Source organism: Eutrigla gurnardus (assembly GCF_963514095.1).
Source record: "Eutrigla gurnardus genome assembly, chromosome: 7".
Taxonomy (NCBI): domain Eukaryota; kingdom Metazoa; phylum Chordata; class Actinopteri; order Perciformes; family Triglidae; genus Eutrigla; species Eutrigla gurnardus.
The window spans coordinates 14,603,949-14,625,374 of NC_139921.1; the positions used below are offsets into that span (position 1 = coordinate 14,603,949).

The following is a 21,426-nucleotide window of genomic DNA, read 5'->3' on the forward strand; positions in this document are numbered from 1 at the left end:
CACAGCGGGAATAACTAAATATTCTCCTTATTTATGTGCATATATCATCAACACACATACATACAGCCATTAAGCCATCGTATACTTGTTACACTTTATCCTCGTTTTTAAACCACCAGAGTGCAGAGGAAATGCGCTATAATGAGTGCCACGCTCGTGCGCGCTCAGTCGTGGAGCGTGGAGAGCGCAAATTTACCGAACTTCAGGAGGCAGAATCTACCACCCGGCAAAGGTGGTAGAGACCCCAGCATGATGAGCCCGAGCCACGGCCCCCTGCCCGACTGGAGGGGTATCAACAGGGCGCAAGAATCCGTGAGGATGTCATGCTGCGTTTGTAAGATAAGGAAGACAACAATCAATGTTCATTGTAAACGTATTATTTTATTAATCACAGTGCGCGTTTGCCGTAGCTCATCTGCAACGTTGTTGATGGTGGTGATTGTGTCTCGCTGAAGTTGCAGGACGGCATCAGTGAGCACCCGACCGCTTGATGTGCCATTCGTCTGGGGTGCGCTGCTGCTTTGCGCCGGACCCGGACGCTGTGCCGAGGGCCCGTCACCTTCACCCTCCTCACATCACCCTCCTCACCGTCACCCTCCTCTGAGCCCAACGCTGCAGACTCTGGAAGGACAGAAACGATTTAACGTTTTGTTTTATATACAATAAAAGTTTAATCTATTCACCCTTATACCTCTGGTCTCAGTCGCGTCTGTGTCTCCCTCCTTTTCAGACACAATCCCCGTCAAAGTCACATCAAAATCAAACTTCCTCAAATACTCTAGCAATACATTAAATCCATGTTAGGAGCGGAAAGATGTAATTTACCTTCAGATCACCGTCCGCTCCGTCCAGCTGACGCCGTTGACTGCAGCAGCAATGTGTTGTCACTCGCACTGCGTCTTTTTCTTCGTGATCCCGCTGCTGTGACCACTAAATTAAATTATTGTCCGGGCCTCCACCTCCCCAACAAGTGTCTCTTTCTCCGTTTCTGAAAAGTTACGTTTCTTCGCTTTTTTTCTGGCCTGTGGCCGTGATTCACCACACGGAAACGATTGCATGCCGGCTCATTAACATAGTAAAATGAGGGCGTGTACAGGGCGGGACTCAGGTACGCACACTTGTAGGTGATCCTGTGATTTATAAAGGAAACATTGCGTACAGCTTGCGTGCGAACAGTTTTATAAATCAGATTTTTTTTTGGCGCACGCAAACTTTGGCTTTTTGCCGTACGTACACATTTAGTAAGGATCCTACGCACAGTTTTATAAATGAGGGCCCAGGTGTTGTCGAGATCTACTTCCTCACTCTTGATGGATGTTGAGGTTATATAAAGGTGTGTACACACCGGAAGAACTGCCCGACTCGCGTCGGTAAATTCAGCGTCGGCTACTTAATATGGCCGACTCGAAGAACGACATGGGCGGTTCACACCTACGGAATTACAGCCGACGCCATACGTTCCGCGCTTGCGCGAGATGTAATGTCTCCAAAACAACAGGCGGCGCTAATCTGTATTGTGGGCCAAAAAACACGAAAACCGGAAGTAGGCGGTCCTCTCTAGACCACCTTCTTCGATTCCACTGGTTATCTGGTATGTTTACCATCGTCACTTCCGGGCTTCACTGATTCGCTATTCAAGCTGCTAGCCTCCACCAATCAGAATGGTAAAAGAGTGACCGACTCGAATGGCGGATTACACATTTGAATCGGCTGAAATGAACGCCGACGTGGGCCGATTCGAGCGACCACACCAAGTAGACTCATGTCACGGACGCCGACTCTCTCAAAGACGCCGATTTTCGGTCCGGTGTGAGCCCGCCTTAAGTCCGATCTCCATGCTTGGTGTCTCCCACAAAGTTCACATTAGGCTTAGTGTGGCTCCGGATCTCTGTGGTTATGAGACTGCAGACCACCAGGGACATCCAAAGACATCTCAGACTTTACGAGACTGGCACAGTTCCCTGCTCAGTTTCATTTCCTGCTTCAGGTCCTCCAGGCATCTGAGGTTTTGTCTTTGTGTGTTTTGCCTCCCTTTGCACTTGAAACTACTCCACCTTCCCTCTTTCATAGGCCTGGTTCTCATCGGATGATGGATTCCTTCACCAAAGCTCCGTGATCAGACTTGCTTTCACAGTATCACAGTCACTCCACTCCAGTCAATCCATGCTGCTCAAACATTTCCTCCCTGGTGGTCTCAGGGAGAGAATGAGAGAACCGTGGACTCTCCTGCAGGTCTTGTGTGTGTAACCCACTAGTTACTATAGAGTTTGGACCAGAGACTAGGTTCGTAGAGGAGGGTTTAAAGAGGAAGTGACAGACACAATAAATAAATGGAGCCACGGCGTATATTTAAAGTAAGTTGACTGTATTGAACTGTATGAAAATAAAATAAAATAAAATAAAATTCAATGCAATGACATCTGATTGCTCAATGTTTCACAGTCTCTCTTTAACATAAAACCAAATAAAAGTGTCCAATAGGAACCGTAACGTTCCTTTAAATGTTCCTTGAGTGTTCCTTTAATGTTCTTGAATGTTCTTGTTGTTGGTCAGCGCGCTTCAGTCAATTGTGTGTAAGTCAAGTCAGGGGAAAGTTCAAAGAGTCAGGGGTTCAAGAATCAGATGTGTGTGTGTTTGGCCCACCACAGACACACTCAGTTAAGGTGAAGAAGGGCTGGGTGTTCCCCTCGGGCTCAGGTGCTGGTTCTCTGCTCCTTTGGGCAAGGAAAATGTCACTGGCTCGCCATCTCCCTCAATCAGGAGAATCCAGATCCACATCAAAAGGTTTCTCAAGGGTCTCAAAAAACCTAGCCTGTATAAAGACAGGGCTATCATTTAACACAGAATCATCAAACTTCTCTTATGGCCATATTCAATACATACTATAAATCTCAACACACTACTGGAACACAATAGTGATTAAATGAATTATCTTTTTAACTGTACAGTTCTTTTCTTTATCTCAAGGTGAGTATTTTCAGACATTCTTAATCATTTTAAATCAACATGAATTATTTTAGCTATTTAACCATGAATTATGATCATTTTAGCTTCTTTACCATGAATTATGATCATTTTAACTCAGTTTTCCACATTAAATATTGTTCATTTTAATCCTTTTTAACCATTTCACACATTTTCATTGAATTATGAACGGAAAATTAGCTAAATGCACCTTTAACACACATCACAATATCAATTCGGTGCTTCAGAGTTTCTGCCTCTGTGATAAATGGACATGTTTAGCAGTATTTAACAGACACACACCCTAAACAGTGCATCTCAGAGTGAATACACACACACACACACACACACACACACACACACACACACACACACACACACACACACACACACACACAGGAAAATAATTAGCACACCTCATATTTTCATCAGATTATCAGAGCAAAATATGCAGCTTTAACTCTTAAAACACACAGTAAACAGTAGCGGCAGGTCACGTTCATGAGTAAACAAGCTTTCTGCCCTCTCACAGACTGAATCACGATGTGGCTACTCCGGTTAGCATGTGCTAGCGCTAGTTAGCTCGAGCGACTCACCAAGTCTCTGCTTCAGGTAGGTACACTCTCACGGGTTATTCTGTGTTGATAAGTGAGTTAACAACCGCCGTTTTCGTGACTTCTTATTGACTTTCTCTTCCGTGTTTCTCATCTGCTCGTACCGCTGCTCTGACTCTGCACCGCGGTACTCTGTACTCTCACTCACGCACTGTAACTCTCGCGAGAAGAGGGTGGGACTACTTTCTCTTTCCTATCATGCATATAATACAACAAATAAGGACTGAGTGTGTGCAAAAATAATATTATTGACAGAATAATAAATTAAAGAGGGTGAAATAAATAAAAAATATATTTTAAGGGAAATAACAATATTATCTGTTTTCTACTGGGTTACATGTGTTTTCACGGCCTCGATGACATGAAGTGGGATGAATATCAGGAGTTTACGGTCTTTTCTCTCTAGATGCACCTCTCCTCACCTGGATGGATGTGTTAAATCTGTCAATGAGTTTGATGAGTTATTTTTGTATTTTCTGATGTTTAGATGTAATGCTATTTGACACCAACTTCTGATTTTGGGAACTGCAAAGATTTCTGGGCTTTGCCAACTTCTCCTGGAGGTTCATTAAAAACTACAGCCAGCCTAACCTCACCCACAGTCCCTTTCAAATGGTCCTCCACAGAGAGAAACTATGATGTCAGCAACAGAGAGCTTTTGGTGGTAAAACTGGCTCTGGAGGAGACGAGACAGAGGAGACAGAGGAGAGGAGGTTGGAGGGGGCCGAGCATCCTTTCATGGTTTAGACTGATCATAAGAATCTCTCTTACATTCAAGCCTTATGGTGATTTTTTTTCGGAAGATTTAACTTAACACTAGCCTATAAACCCAGTTCTAGAAACATAAAGCCTGATGCCCTCTCCTGTCAGTTAACTGGCTGATCCCAGCTGACATCGAAGGCAGGGTCCACAGGCAATTTGAGTCATCAATGAACCTATACAAACATAAAACTGCACACACCAAGAGTACTGATACCTTTTTTGTTCATGAAAGCGTATACATAAAGAATATACTTCTGTAATACTTAATATTCATTGTGATCCCTGCCTTAAGAGATGCAACTTACTGAGTCATTCCGTGTCATTTCATCAAATTTCTGAAAATCTTCCCACCTGACCATCTCATAATGTCCTGAAAAAATTCAAGTACAAAGACACACTTGTTAATAGGACAAATCCAAAATATTAGGTCTTTACTGTCAATAGTTTTCTCATGAAACGCCTCCAGACATGGAATATCAGGGGTGTAGCTCAATGATAACCTAGTATGGTAGGTACTTCAAATGTGGTTGTTGAAATAAAGTAGTACATTTGAAGAGTGGCTGAGCTCCCATTTTTGAAGATAAATGACTTCTATCACTTCTGCCTCTATCTCTGGTGTTAGTTTAAACATTCTACAAAATATGGTTTCTCTTAAATTATTAGTTTCACAGATATTAAGGCTCAAAAATGGAAGTAAACACATCTTTGCCCAAATTCAGAGCCATATTCCAAAAAACTGACAAGTATCAGGTCCAAACTTACTTTTTTTGAAAGATCATATTCTTGTTAAAATCATATTAAAAAATCGGGAGGGTGTTTTGCCTCTTTTTGTCGCAGTGATTTTTTAAAATCCTGATATTGGTGGGATTTTGGTGGCCGTTTTTGGTACTGCATGACCAAATATCCTACTAGTAAACATCACAGGAGGGCAATTCAATTGTGTTTTTTACCATTTACCAAAGACTTAAATGTGACTAAATGCTACTGATGAAGTGTAGCACAGTACAGAGGCAATAAGTCCTTGAATGTGAGTTAAACATGGTGAAAGCAGCTTTTTTATGTCTTAAACCATGAACAAACATAATATTGAAGACTTTACATTTTGTCATACTTTAAGTATATAAATTACACAACCAAATCAAATAATAATCTTAATTTGAGCATAAAGATTTTACATTACAGTAGAAAAGTCTCCAAAGTTTGATATTGAATGACAGTTTGTCTCTATGCTCACTATGAGACAATATGTGAGTTGTGTGTATGATCAGAAATGGTGGATAGGAAGTATCAGAGATATTTCAGATGAAGATGAAGATGTATTGGTTCAGTTCATGCACCCACATGGCCCTGCCAAGAGTTTCTACTGGCCAAGGAGAGAAAACGTGAGTAATGTCCCACTGCAGCATAGAATTGCAAGATTTGACGTTCCCTCTACAGAAACTGGGCGCATGTATGCCATCAAAAACAATGAGCACAACAGAGCAGAGATGTACATTAGACAATTTGTAAAGTGACTGCCAAATTAATAAATGTGACGAAGGAATTGGATCTAAAAGATGAAAAATGTGTGATCCCTCTAGTGAGCATAGAGACAAACTGTTATTCAATATCAAACTTTGGAGACTTTTCTACTGTAATGTAAAATCTTTATGCTCAAATTAAGATTATTATTTGATTTGGTTGTGTAATTTATATACTTAAAGTATGACAAAATGTACACTCTTCAATATTATGCTGTTTGTTCATGGTTTAAGACATTAAAAGCTGCTTTCAGCATGTTTAACTCACATTCAAGGACTTATTGCCTCTGTAACTACAACTGTGCTATATTTTAATATTTTCGTAAGGCTAAATTTATCAGTAGCATTTAGTCACATGTAAGTCTTTGGTAAATGGTAAAAAATAAAATTGAATTGCCCTCCTGTGATGTTTACTAGTAGGATATTAGGTCATGCAGTACCAAAACCGGCCACAAAAACCTCACCAATATCAGGATTTTAAAAAATCACTGCGACAAAATGAGGCAAAACACCCTCCCGATTTTTTAATATGATTTTAACAAGAATATGATCTTTCAAAAAAAGTAAGTTTGGACCTGATACTTGTTGTCAGTTTTTTGGAATATGGCTCTGAAGTTGGGCAAAGATGTGTTTACTTCCATTTTTTAGCCTTAATATCTGTGAAACTAATAATCTGAGAGAAACCATATTTTGTAGAATGTTTAAGCTAACACCAGAGATAGAGGCAGACCTGATAGAAGTCTTTTATCTGCAAAAATGGGAGCTCATCAAATGTACTACTTTATTTCAACAAGCCTCATTTTAAGTACCTACCATACTAGGTTATCATTGAGCTACACCCCTGATATTCCATGTCTGGAGGTTATTATTAACAGATATACACTGTAGAAATTTTGAAGGCCACAGGTGAGATAGTTTTCCAGATATTGCCGTTTAAAAATGGCTTTTCAGAGTATGATGCCAAAAACCGTCTAAACTACCCTTTATTCAATGACGTTTCATGAGAAAACAGTTGACAGTAGAGACCTAATATTTTGGATTTGTCCTATTAACAAGTGTGTCTTTGTACTCAATTTTTTTCAGGACATTCTGAGATGGTCAGGTGGGGCATTTGATGAAATGACACTGAATGACCCTACCGTATGTGTAAGTGTTCATTGGTTATGTTGCTGACCTTAGACCATTTGTCATATGTGACACCTAAAGAATTCTAATAATGCATAGTAGTTATTATCATAATTATGATGATGATAATAATAATAATAATAATTGTTATTCATTTTTATATTATTATTATTATTATCATAATTATGATAACTACTATGCATTATTAGAATTCTTTAGATAATAATAATGAATAATAATAATTGTTATTATTTTATTATTATTAGTATTATTATTGTTGTTGTTGTTGTTGTAGGTGATGTTGTTGTAGTAGATATATTATATACAACAACATTATAGATATTATATATATTATATATATCATACTGTGTATAAAATATATATTATTTCAACAATTTTCACTCGAACACGATTCATGGGAAAATTCAATGTGACAAAGCGACATTGTAAGAGTTAACTTTCTCCAGCAGATGGCAGTAATGCAACCTCACAGCTGCCGTTAAACCTTAAAGAAGAACTAGAAGAAGCTAAACCAGTCGAATAACGGACAGCTATAGGAAAAACACACTACAGCTACAGCTTTGGATGCCACTATAAACGGAGTTTGTTTCCAAGCAAATGGCATGTAGGTAAGGTTTGCAAAATAATACTTTTAGCCAAAAAGCGTATCGACAGTGTCGTAATTGAGCTCGTTGCCAAGCTAGCGACGGAAGGCAATGTTAGCGTTACCTAGCTAACTGGGCTAGCATCGCAGGGGCAAGGCGGTAAACGGTGAAACCGTGGATACAGACAACAACCACTCTAGCAATCCACATACTACAATGTCGTTAAACGAATTAAAGTTACCTCAGTGTACGGAAAATTACCAGCAAGTTATCCGCCTTTAACAGCAAGCGTTGACGTATTTGCGTGCGTAGAAAAACAACAATATTGACGTTAGCTGCATGAGGAAGTTCTAAACAGACAGTTCAGCTTGTGCTGTTTATTATTAGTATTGATGTATTTTGATCTTTAAAAGTGACAGAAAAAGCATGTCTTACAGCAGCTCTAAACAGACTGGCTGTGTGGGGGTGACAGTCCCCTTAAACGCCGATCTCAAATCAATGAATGGATACACTTTATAGTGTATAAGTATAATGTGCCTTTATTGCATTTTCACAAATAGAATATTAGGGGTGTAACGGTACACAAAAATCTCGGTTCGGTACGTACCTCGGTTTTGAGGTCACGGTTCGGTTCATTTTCGGTACAGTAAGAAAACAAAATGCAAAATATAAATGTGCTAGTTGTTTATTACTTTTGTGCTTTTAACAGTAGGAACATGCACTGGAGCTAGAATGCTGCTCAAAAATATAAATACAAGTATTTAAAATATTTATTTAAAAAATAAAAATAAATAAAAATAACAGACTGTTTCTTTAAAAAAAAATCTCCATCTGATGTGCAAAATTGAACAGTTGCAACACTAAATAGTTTCAAGTTGTTGCTCAGATTAAATAACATGAATAAGGCTCAGACTGTTTTTTTAAAAACAAATCTTTTCTCCATCTGATGTGCAAAATTGAACAGGGCAGGGAGAGGCTGTTTAAATGCGGTGGGGAGCTGTGTTTGCACTAAAGGCGGGTCCACACCGGACCGAAAATCGGCGTCTTTGAGAGAGTCGGCGTCCGTGACATGAGTCTCCTTGGTGTGGTCGCTCGAATCGGCCCACGTCGGCGTTCATTTCAGCCGATTCAAATGTGTAATCCGCCATTCGAGTCGGCCATATTAAGTAGCCCGACTTCATTTACCGACGCGAGTCGGGCAGTCGGTGCGGTGTGGACCCGCCTTAACGCTACGCTCGTCTTTCTCCCCGTTGTAGCGATGTTCACGTGGGGGTGGTGCCGTTTCAAATGCGTCAACAGGTTTGACGTGTTGCCAGAAATATACCCGACCTCACATGAACAATGTCGGCAAACCGCTTTGCCGAAGTGTTCCCAAACGGGAGACCTTAATGTCGCGGGAGGGTCCTCCAACTCTGGCTTGTTGCCAACGCTAGCGGCATTAGCCATGACGTCCGCTACTACTGCTGTTTATTGTGTCGCGGTGTGCGCAACTGCGCATGTGCGGCTGCAGCACGCTCCACAAATGCGGTCCTCTACTTAATATGTCCGTATGGAAACTCATTCGGTACGCCTCCGTTCCGAACCGAGCACCCCGTACCGAAACGGTTCAATACAAATACATGTACCGTTACACCCCTATAGAATATAGGTTTCACAAATCAGAAACTGTGTTTTTATTAATCTTCAAGGTCTGTAGATTAATCCAGTCCAGATTTGAGAGGTCTAGGCACAGTGGTTTTTGATCTGGACCTGGTCTAATGAGGTCTTGGTATAAAACAAAAACGGCAAAATCTCCCCTTTAGCATTTTCATAAATAAAATAAAAGTTTTACAGATACAATAGTAGGTGTCAGGCAAAGCTGATGTCTTACCTAAAATGTTTAAAAAGTTTTACATCAAGAAGTGTCACAAAAAACAGTCAATCAGTGGACAAACAGTCGCACTGCACAATGAGTTAATTTCCCCTTAACTTTCCCCTTAAGTGCCGAATCAGAGGCTGGCGAATCGGAAGCCAAGTTCAGCGTCGTGAACTCAAAGCAAATGCACATTGAACACACATCGAAATAGCCAAGCATCGTGAGCTACCCCAGGGTAAACTAAGGATTACACTATGTGTCCCCAGTTTATATACTGTTGGTCCCAGTGTTTACATGCCCCTGGTCAATTTCATCTTTTTCAACTTATGATTTCATTTTTCCCACAAACTCATAGCTGTTACACTCACCCCGCCCTTACCCCAAGTAGCAGGCGTTAGGCAGGGATGCCAAACAGGGCACTTTTAAGCAGACTTTTGTTTTTAGAGGCTTCTTTCTTTTAGCAATTAAGAAGGGTTCTTCAAGAACATTTTGAGATAAGTGTATTCCCCTTGCCTTAAACTTTTGCACCTGGGTGCAGGGCTTACAACACACAGCCTGACTCGGTGACCTAGATATTCTCAGACTACAATAACTATTAACCTCTTAACCCCTACAACAGACACGGGACACCATCGTTCACCAGGGCAACACACCTTGGAGCATCCAAGTCTGACCTGGAGAGAGATTCAGGCTTCTCAGGTTTGATTCAATTATGTTACTCTATAGTTATATACGTTTTGCGTTTGTCCAAATATATGATTTATTGACACGGAAGTGCTGCCAGTGCTGCACGTGGCTCAGGCTCTGGAACTCCCAACCCATCCGTGATCCTGAGTCCCTAACCATATTTCAGTCCCGCCTCAAAACCCATCTCTTCTCCTCTGCCTACCACTAGCATGCCCCCTCCCTCATTTCAACTATTTGTTTCTCTGTCTTGTCTTTGTCTTATTTTTTTTTTTTCTTTTCTCTTTGTGTTCGGAAAAGTGCTATATAAATTACATTCATTATTATTAAGCTATATTTGAATCCAATATTTGTCTGCAGTAAATAAAAGTGTCAAAAGGTGTTCACATAAAGAATAACACAAGCCCTTCCCCGAAGTTTGATAAATTAAAAATAAATTAAATAAGTGTTTGAAATCACTGAAAGTATATGTTTAATACACAAAACCTTTTTACATGACCATATGAACACAAAAGTGCAGGGAGCTATCAGCAGCATTATTAAGTTGAACAAATAAACCAGCAAACAAACAAACAAATAAAAAATAGTTCTGAAGTTTTATAAAGCACAGGTAAAGAGCTACATGCTGGGCATTGCTGCCGGATGCAGCTCCAACAGTGCCAGTTTTAAGTCAAAAATAAAGACAGTAGTGACTGTAGATGCAGCCAAAATGGCACATTTTAAAATTAAATTATTTTATTGGCAAATAAAATAATAACAGATAACCATAAAGATGCCGAATATGAGCGCTGATAATTGACTGGGCCGATAATCCCTCGACCCTTCAACCTGTATATAATTAGCATTTCCGTAATAAGAAAAAAAGAATTACCAACATGGTTGCAACCCTAATCAAATGTAGGGATCTAGGTCACATTTTCTATGTCGGTATCATGTATCGGGCCAGGTTTTCCTATGACTTTTAGTCTGTACACTCTGAAGGCTGACCTGGATTTGGTTAAGCCCTCCTCTCCATGTTGATGATATCCTTTTCCAGATGGATGGGATAGGCTTTGTTGCATGTATGACTGTTGTCATAGTACTAATGATCTGCCCCAGCTACTGTGTACAATAGAGAAGTAATTGCTTTTCAACCCGATGAGACCCCTGTGCTTGTCCCCCACCTCCTTAGATGCTAGCTCCGAGTACCTCAGTACAGTCGATCTGACTGACTCTGAAGATGCAGGAAGGAATGGGTCGATAGTCGGCCAGGACCCGATTGGTCCGCAGGTGGCTGTGATGGGAGGTTCATATGCTGGCCTGTCTCCAATGATCATCATGAATAACTTTGTCTTAAAGCAGGTAAAATACAGCTTGTCTGCCTCTACATAGCACTAATCCAGGGCTTTATTGTCAATTCAGGGTAAAATACCATTCAGTTAAGTCTTTGCGTACATTGTTATTTGACTGTTATTTTTTATGGATAATACGTAGGTTACACTGTTTTGAATGTTTGTTCTTTCTCTCATATTTAATATGTATTGTAATACAGGCATTATATGGGTATAGCGTGACATTCAAAGTTGTTTTTCTCTCTAGTCATCTCCGATGGATCCAGCAGAAAAGCAGTGGGGCTTTCCTTCCCCCTTGGAAGTGATGCCTCAGTCACAAGTGGTTCTCCTTCAACCCATGGTATCAAATGGTAGCAGCAGCTCCTCAAAGACCGGTTCTGAAAATATCGGACGGACAAAAAGCTACATGCCCATCCTCAAGTCATATCCCAGAATCGCCCCACACCCAGCGGACTTGCCCGCCAAGAGGATGGGATCCTCCAAGGTGAGGGTGAGTTCAACGTCAGGGTATGACAAGCGACAGAAGCGGAACTACCATGGCCACAGGCTGTACAGCTCCCCCAGCCCGCAGCCAGCACTGCAGACTCCAATCAAGTCCATGTCAAACTTTGAAGTGGCAAACCACCAATCACAGGCTGCTGAGATTCAGGACAATGACAAATGCCTCTCCCCGATGGCAAGGACTGGCTCTCTGCTCCCCGGCTACACGGATGAATTCAGGACAGATATTGACTGCAACATGATGGATGCCGACCAGGACGACGCTCAGTGGACGGTAACAAATTGAAACGTTTCAGCAATACCTACAACATTCTCAACCAATCTGGCTTGCTGGGGATCACCATGCGCACAAAGCAGCTGATCAAGGAGAATAAGCACACCCAAGGTCAGCTGCATCAGCTTCAGCAGCAAACATTCATTGTGATAAAGATGACACTGTGTAGGCTAATTGATCAATTAATCAGCCTTATATTTTAGCCTACTAACGGCAATCTTTCATAATTACATTACATTTAAGACGAGGAGCAGCCACAAGCTTCCAGACATGAGGAAAATGTGGACCAGGAGGAGACACTTAGGGCAGGTAGGCCTATGTGCTGATCACCAAATATGACATGAAAATACAGGGTTAAGAGAGCTGCAAGCTTAATAATTGTAATTTTTTGTAAATCAGGCTATTTTAGAGATCCTTTTAAAGACCTTGGCTGAGCAGAACATAAATACCACTGCTTCTAGAGCGACTGCCTCTCAAAATTCCTTTGCACGTCCCTGAAATGATGTGCCCCTTAGGGAGAAGGAGGGAATAGGGTTACCAGCTCCAAGATTGTTCCTCTTAGCATTCCAAGTGTCAAAATTAGCCAAACAGCCTTTGAATATCTCGTCATGGTTTGAGATTTGTTGTTTCAATGTTTTCCTGCCAATTTAAATAGCTCATTGTACATGCTGTAATATTAAAATAATGTATAATGCTGGAAAACAAGTCCTTGGGTCCTTTCATGCCCTATCCACATCTGTTACAAAGGCAAACAACATTTTTGGAAATATCTACAAATGAGAAGCTGTCTTTAAATTTTAAGTAATCATAGATAATCCAATTCTGGGGAAAAAAATGTTTCTCTTTGATTTTAGCTGAGTCACTGGATGAAATCCTGCAACTTCATGAACACAAATCAAACTGGAATGGCTTTAAAAACAAAGTTGAGCCATTTCACTAAAACAAATCTTTCTTGCACATGTACAAATATCACTAGGGTTGTTTCACATGTTAAAACATGTGTCTGCCGTGTCTTTTCAGATATCCAGTCGGCCTCTGAGGAGATTTTGCCTCCGCAGCAGTCAGACCAGCTTCCTGATGTGGAGAGAAACGAGACCTATGACTTTCAGCAGATCAAGAGAAGCAGGTGGATCAGTGCATCAGTCCAGACATGGAGGTTTATACCTCCAACGATGCTGAAGTCAGACATCTTGAATCACAACCAGCCACCAACTGTGAGCTGCTCCCGCCTCATTTGCATACAAGTATTCACACCGCTGAAAAACCTTTTAGTTGTGCTTACTGTGACAGAACATTCAAGAAAAGTCAAATTGTCTTGCTCACATGAGGGGGCATACGGGAGAGAAACCATAGTTTTGTACTAAACGTGGAAAGGTTTTGCCACAAGCGATCATTTCAAGTGTTGCAAAATGCAGAATGAGTGCAAAATGGCAACAGAATTAGAAAACATAGATGAGGTTCACAAAAATGAGAAGGCTTTTAAATGCTTTGAATGCCTCAAGGTGTTTAGACTTATGAACCTTCTGTTGTAGTACCGTAATTTTATCAATAGATGGTGCTGTTCTATATTGCTTGTTATCAGAGGAACGGGAGTTCCGGTTCTGCGCTGTGTTGTCTCGTGTATGTTGTGGAACGTCGAATAAAGATCACGTAAAAACAACAGGTTATGGGCTCAGACCAACGCTAAAAAGGATCTTTTATACCGGGGTTTTTTCCTGGAGATAAACAGTGTTGTGGGATTTCACAATGGATGATAAGCTGTTTATTGACAAGCTGAGCGGACAAGAGAACTGGGCAACGTGGAAGTTTCAGATGGAACACTTGCTAAAAGCTAAAGGACTGTGGGACATGCTAATGGAGACGGAGACGCTAGCCGCTGATGCTAACGCACAAGCACGTGCTGAGTTTGCTAAACGGAGAGAGAAAGCATTCTCTATGTTAGTGCTGAATGTAAGTACACCCCAGTTGTACCTGATAACAAGCTGCCAGACTCCCAAAGAGGCGTGGACTACGCTGAAAGGCCATTTTGAGAGAGATACTTTGGCAAATAAACTGTTCCTGAAGAAAAAATATTTCCGATGTGAAATGAAGGTTGGCGGCCGTTTAACTGAGCATTTAAAACAAATGAAGGAGCTGACTGACCAGTTATCAGCAATAGGAGCTGTAATTGAAGAGGAAGACCAAATTGTAACACTTTTGGGAAGTTTGCCACCAAGTTATGCTACAATTGTCACTGCTCTAGAAACAAAGATTGACGATCTGACACTGCAGTTTGTTCAGCAAGCGTTAATAAATGAAGAACAAAAGCAACTGAATGCCAATGATAACTCCAGTGGTGCAATGTCAGGTGGATCAGCCATGTCATCACAATATAAGGGAAATGGGCAGGATAACTCCAGGTCAGTGGGAGCAGAAAGGCCAAGCTCGTGGAGATGTTACAAATGCGGGAAAGAAGGTCATATTAAACGTGACTGTCCAAGCTGGAAACATAAACCTAAAAAGAAAACTCACAAGGCCAAAAGCATGATGTGTGACAATGCAGAAGATTCGTCTGAAAGTGCTTTTGTCGCCAACGAGGCAAACCCGGCTGACGGATCACAACAGGTCGAATGGTTGATTGATTCGGGAGCATCAAAGCACATGACATGTGATAAAGAGATTCTTCAAGACTACCAGCAATTCTCAGAAGCACAGTCAGTGAAACTCGGTGACGGAAGGGTGGTTGACGCCCTAGGAATCGGAACTGTCAACATGAAAATGAGCAAACCAAAAAATGTCACAATGTATGACGTGCTGTATGTTCCAAAGCTTTCTGGGAATCTATTCTGCTGCTACAAAAAGAGGAAATTCAGTGCAGTTCAGGAAGTCTCGCTGGGAACTCTAAAGGGAACAGGTGGAACTCTTCAAGGAATGGGAACACAGAGAGCTGACGGACTGTATCAGCTGGATGTTGAAGGAAGCTCATCTGTCTGTCATAGAGCATCAGTAGCAGCCAGCCTCTGGCACCAGCGTCTGGGTCACACCACCAAGCTGAAGGAACTGAAAGATCTGGTGAATGGAGTGGACTTCTCTGCAGAGAAAGAGGTTCCTTTCTGTGAAGGATGTGTGGAAGGCAAGATGTCTAAAAAGCCATTCAAGTCGATTGGAGGAATTCGTTCCAAACGCAAGATGCAGCTGATTCATAGTGATGTCTGTGGTCCCATGCAGACTGAGTCTATAGGTGGAGCAAAATATTTTGTCACTTTCATTGATACATCAAACCAGGGCAGGAACACCTAGTGTGCAAACTGAAAAGGTCAATCTATGGACTGAAGCAGTCTCCTCGCTGCTGGAGCAAGTCTTTCACAGAATTCATGACGGGAATCGGATTCACACAGAGCACATCAGACCCCTGTGTGTTTGTGAGATCAAGACAAGAGATTGAGATACTCGCTGTTTACGTTGATGATCTCATTCTGATAACGGAGTCGACTGAGAGCATGAACGAGCTGAAAATGGCTCTCAAGGAGCGCTACAAGATGAAAGACATGGGTGAGCTGTCCCATATTCTTGGCATCTCTGTGGTCCAAGACAAAGAAAAGAACCGTGTCTTTCTTCATCAGAAGCATTACATTGAAGCCATACTTCAGAAGTATGGAATGGATAGTGCAAATCCTGTAGCAACTCCTGCTGATGCTAACGTCAAGTTGAGGAAAAGTGATGGTGTCAGTAAGTCTGTGCACCAACCTGCCTATCAGTCAATGGTAGGAAGTCTGCTGTATGCAGCAATGGCCACATGACCAGACATAGCTCAAGCAGTGAGTGCTGTGTCAAAGTTCAACGCGAATCCCGATGCTGCACATCTGACTGCTGTGAAGAGGATATTTCCATACTTGAAAGGGACAGTGAACGTTGCTCTCAAGTATGAGGAGTCAGACTCTGGAGCTTTGATCGGATTCTCAGATGCTGACTAGGCTGGTGATCAGGATGACCGTCACTCTACGACAGGCAATATATTTCTACTGAGTGGAGGAGCGGTGAGCTGGCTCAGCAAGAAACAGGTAACAGTTGCACTTTCAACAGCAGAAGCTGAATACTTCGCACTCAGTCAAGCCGCTCAAGAAGCTATCTGGCTGAGACGATAACTGAGTGATCTTGGAATGGAGGCTACGTCCACAGTGATCCTGGAGGACAACCAAGGAGCCATCGCAATCGCGAAGAATCCAGTGAACCACTCCAGGACTAAACACATAGACATCCGCTACCACTACACCCGTGAATGTGTGCAGAATGGACAAATAGAACTGCAATATTGTCCAACAAATGACATGAAAGCGGACATATTGACCAAGCCACTGACTAAACAGAAGTTTGAGTATTTCAGGGGAGAGATTGGACTTTTCCCTGTTTGAGATTGGATTTGTAGAGTGGTTTGTGCTTGACAGGTGAACGCCGAACGCTGCCTGGTTAAAGCAAGTCTAAAAGCATGTGAAAAAGAGTTCCAGAAAGTGACTGTAAATGAAAAAAATTGTGTTTAAAGACAGATGGCAAGAGTTTAATTGCAAATTATTTAATAGCACTAAGCAAGGCAATTTTGAAAAAAAAGGAAAAAGGAAAGCCTTTGTTGTTTAGGTTTATTTTGTGAAGAAGAGTACGGCTCTGTAATATTATTTAAAGCCTTAAAATGCTTTGTAAAATTAAGTGGGAGTGTTGTAGTACCGTAATTTTATCAATAGATGGTGATGTTCTCTATTGCTTGTTATTAGAGGAACGGGAGTTCCGGTTCTGCGCTGTGTTGTCTCGTGTATGTTGTGGAACGCCGAATAAAGATCACGTAAAAACAACACCTTCTCGTTCTACACACGAGAGTTCACACTCTCCCTCAGTTGTGATTTCTGTGGCAACAAATTCACTCAGAACCCCACATGTATAGGTATCACATGAGGGTGCATGCTGGAGAGAAACCACATGTTTGTAAGAATTGTGGCCAGGGGTGTACCAGTGGAGGGATGTGCTACAGGCATGCAAAATACTGCTTGAAAATGTGAGGAATTGCCTTTTTTTTTTTTTTTTTAAATGATTTGAATTTATCGTTCATCATGTTGAGTTTTAACTTTGTTGCAGCTAAACGGCTGCATATTTCTCATATATTGACTGTAAATCCAGAGGAACAGGAATGCATTTTGATTTTTAACAAAAAGAAACATGAATTGTAGGGGTGTAACGGTACACAAAAATCGCGGTTCGGTACGTACCTCGGTTTTGAGGTCACGGTTCGGTTCATTTTCGGTACAGTAAGAAAACAAAATGCAAAATATAAATGTGCTAGTTGTTTATTACTTTTGTGCTTTTAACAGTAGGAACATGCACTGGAGCTAGAATGCTGCTCAAAAATATAAATACAAGTATTTAAAATATTTATTTAAAAAATAAAAATAACAGACTGTTTCTTTAAAACAAATCTTTTCTCCATCTGATGTGCAAAATTGAACAGGGCAGGGAGAGGCTGTTTAAATGCGGTGGGGAGCTGTGTTTGAACGTTATGTGGCGTTCACACCGGACGCGATAGACGCGAATACAATCGCGTGAGACGCGTGTATCGCGCCGCTTGATCATTTTGGACTATTCGCGTCATTCGCGTCTTTCGCTTCATTCGCTTCATTCGCGTCATTCGCTTCATTCGCGCATGACGCTCATTTTTGAGGGGAGCCGGCGAGTCACGTCGGCGGACCCTCCTCCTCCGCCTCGGGGTACCCGATGCCAGAGTCCGTGAGCCTCCTCCGGGAGCCACGTCCCTCGCACCTCTCCCCAGAGTCGGGGCCACATTCGACCTCAGATCAGACGAGACAACCCGCTGAATTTAAGCATATTACTAAGCGGAGGAAAATAAACTATCTAGGATTCCCTCAGTAGCGGTGAGCGAAGAGGGAAGAGCCCAGCGCCGAATCCCCGTCCGACGGGCGGGCGGACGTGGGAAAAGTGGCGTACGGAAGACCGATTGCCCGGTAAAATAATAAAATAATAAGTTTACAATGAACATTGATTGTTGTCTTCCTTATATTACAAACGCAGCATGACATCCTCACGGATTCTTGCGCCCTGTTGATACCCCTCCAGTCGGGCAGGGGGCCGTGGCTCGGGGTCATCGATACATTTGCGCTCTCCACGCTTCACGACTGAGCGCGCACGAGCGTGCCACTCATTATAGCGCATTTCCTCTGCGCTCTGGTGGTTTAAAAACGAGGATAAGTGTAATAAGTATACGATGGCTTAATGGCTGTAGGCTATGTATGTGCATTGATGACATATGCACATAAATAAGGAGAATATTTAGTTATTCTGTGTTCTACAGTGATCTAATGGAAGGTATTTATTGTATACTGTATTACATGCATTTGGGCCGTCTCCTCCTCCTGCGGTGACGGCGCTGATTCAATATTTCAAAATTATTTCGATTTAAGATACAAGTCAGATTTTAAAAGAAGGTGTAAATATGAAATAAACTATCACTCATTAAAAGCGTCAAAAACATTGCTGGAGTTCATCATGATAACCCAGATCTAACGTATGATATGGAGTGTAATTAAATGTGTGCGAGTCATCAAAAATATATAGTTCTTCTCACGTTTACTGCTGATTCCCTTCGAGTCTCCAGAATGTGCGTACCAGTACGCATGCCTCAGAGTTTGCTTACGGGTACGCACACTTTCCTGTCAAGTTTGGTTTTTATAGATCACAACATTTGCGTGGAAAGTGGCGTACGCATGTTTCCAGCCCTGTTTTGTGCGTATGCAAGCTTTATAAATGAGGGCCCAGGGGACCAAGAGGAAGGTGCAGAAACAAACTTGGATGAAGCTCAAAATCACATCCTTGATACAGCAGCACAGATGAGCCCTCAGCCCAGTGCTCTTTCCCCACATGTTCACATCCCTGAACCTGATCCAGCACCCTCTCAACAACCCCCCAAAGAAAAGACACAACCCCCTCTGAACTTTATGGATCTCTATCCATCAGAAATGCAGAAAGTCGTCGTCGAGCATATAGTAAAGCACAAAGAATCTGCATCGCAAGCGCATGCTTCACTAAGACTCCGACCCTTTTCTGGATGTAGTCCACGTCCAAACAATGAAGTGGATTATGAAACATGGCGCTCTAATGCAGACTTCTTGTAGTCTGGTTTTCACCATACTAAGGTCAATCTTTTAAGATTGAACATTAGTCTGGGGAAGCTGCGCTTTGTTTCTACTGCTCAAGAGGCGGGATCAATGGGCATCGTTCAAATGACTCCGTACGCAATTGGATAGTCCTACAACCAATCAGAGCAACTTTCCGGACAACAACTGCTGCTTCGCGTCGCTTATGTTTCGTCATCGTCACGTCACCGGCCAATAGCGTGCCAGGAGAGAATGGCCGTTTCTGATTGGAGCCAAAGATTCTGGCAATGTAACAGCGAAAGTAAGCCTGAGGGTGTCCAGCCTAAACTGCCGAGCGAAATCCAAATTTCCCGGAAGTTTCAGGCAGGGTTCACCCAGCCTAGACTTCTTGCTCAGAGATGCACAACAATCAGATCTACACAAGTCACGAAGAATACTTGAGAGCCTTTTGTCACCTGCAGTTGACATAGTAAAACACTTGACGCCTCAGTCATCCCCATCAATGTATTTGCACATTCTAGATTCTGCTTATGGCACGGTCGAGGATGGAGACGACCTCTATGCCAAGTTTCTCAATACACTGCAAAACTACGGCGAAAAGTCTTCAGCTGATATGGACAGACAGCTTCTGAAGCTATTTTGCAGAGGCTGCTGGGACAACGCTGTATGGCGACTATCGAACCACTTATTTAGTCACCGAGAGGCTAGATCGGGAAAATATGTTTTTGCCAGACGCGCTGCTTGTTCAAAGAATCACTTAAAAATGGGTACTGCGTTTTGTTGGTTTTATTAGAGATAAGTTAAAAACGTTCCATAGTAGCATAGTCCTAAAGTGATCGGTGCTAAAGTGCGTTAAATGTTAATAGATTGTGTGGTCAGCAAAGTTGGACTTCCCCCGTCCACCCCCTCTCATCTCAAACATTTCATTCAAGCCCAACCCGCGCGTGAACAGCTGACTTTTATCACTGATCCTGACTGACGTAGCCCCAACACCACGTGACCTGTCAGTCTGCCTATACCTGTCACCAACATTCCGGCCCCTAATTATTACATGTTATTACACAGTAGTAATAATTACCAACGCATAAATTCATAATAGAAAAACAATACAATTCCAATTTTCTTTTTTTTTTCTATTTTTCACATTTGTTTGTCTTTTTTTTGCGATTTTTTGTGCGCAAGGAGAGAGTTCATAGTTCATATGGCCATTGCAGGTCTTCATCCTTCTTGAATCGAACCCGCCCCAAAGTAAAGACAATCCAAAGTCACGAAAAAAGGTCATGTCAGGCAAAAGTCAATATAATCCAAATCCATGGAAAAGAAGGGAAGCCTTCACGACTCCGTTGACTCCTGAAGAAGGCAGATCTTTGTCACAGGTCTGCAGAGAAGGCTGGTGCGGGTCTTGATCCGGACCTGTCGCACCAGTCCGTTCCTGTCTGGCATTGTCTCTGTAATCCTCCCAATGATCCAGGAATTGCGAGGTGCAGAATCGTCCATTATGATCACTATGTCACCGGGGACAAAGTTCCTCTTGATCTTTGTCCATTTCTGTCGTTCCTGTAGTTGTGGCAGATACTCTTTAATCCACCTTTTCCAGAACAGGTCCGAAATGTATTGCACCTGCTTCCATCTCCGGCGTGCATAGTTGTCCTCCTTGAGAAACAGACCAGGTGGTAAGCTGGGCTTGACTTTAAGCAGCAGAAGATGATTAGGTGTTAAAGCCTCCAAGTCATTCGGATCTGTGGATTCCTTCATGAGAGGTCTACTGTTGAGAATTGACTCCACCTCACAGAGTACTGTATTGAGTCCCTCCTCATTCAGACTTTGGGTCCTCAAAGTGGAATTGAGAATCTTCCTGATGGAACGTATTAACCTCTCCCATGCTCCGCCGTGATGTGATCCAGTGGGAGGGTTAAACGTCCACTTGATTCCTTTCAATGAGAGCACATCATTGATCTTCTCCAGATTCCATCCTTCAACAGCTCTTCTCAGCTCACGCTCTGCACCAATGAAATTAGTGCCATTATCAGAACGCAGCTCTTTGATTTGTCCTCTTCT

The 21,426-nt window shown here is 42.1% G+C and overlaps 1 protein-coding gene and 1 pseudogene across 3 annotated transcripts in view; both read left to right on the top strand.

The window, feature by feature from the left end:
* LOC311016168 (NACHT, LRR and PYD domains-containing protein 3-like) overlaps positions 1–21,426 on the top strand; it is a 128,754-nt gene that overhangs the window by 25,521 nt on the left and 81,807 nt on the right. The window lies entirely within an intron of this gene.
* On the top strand, positions 6,292–15,447 carry LOC311015838 (CLOCK-interacting pacemaker-like; annotated as a pseudogene). Its single transcript has 7 exons — positions 6,292–6,296; positions 10,065–10,144; positions 11,301–11,470; positions 11,708–12,400; positions 13,256–13,449; positions 15,044–15,347; positions 15,443–15,447. The product of its transcript is annotated as a CLOCK-interacting pacemaker-like (transcript).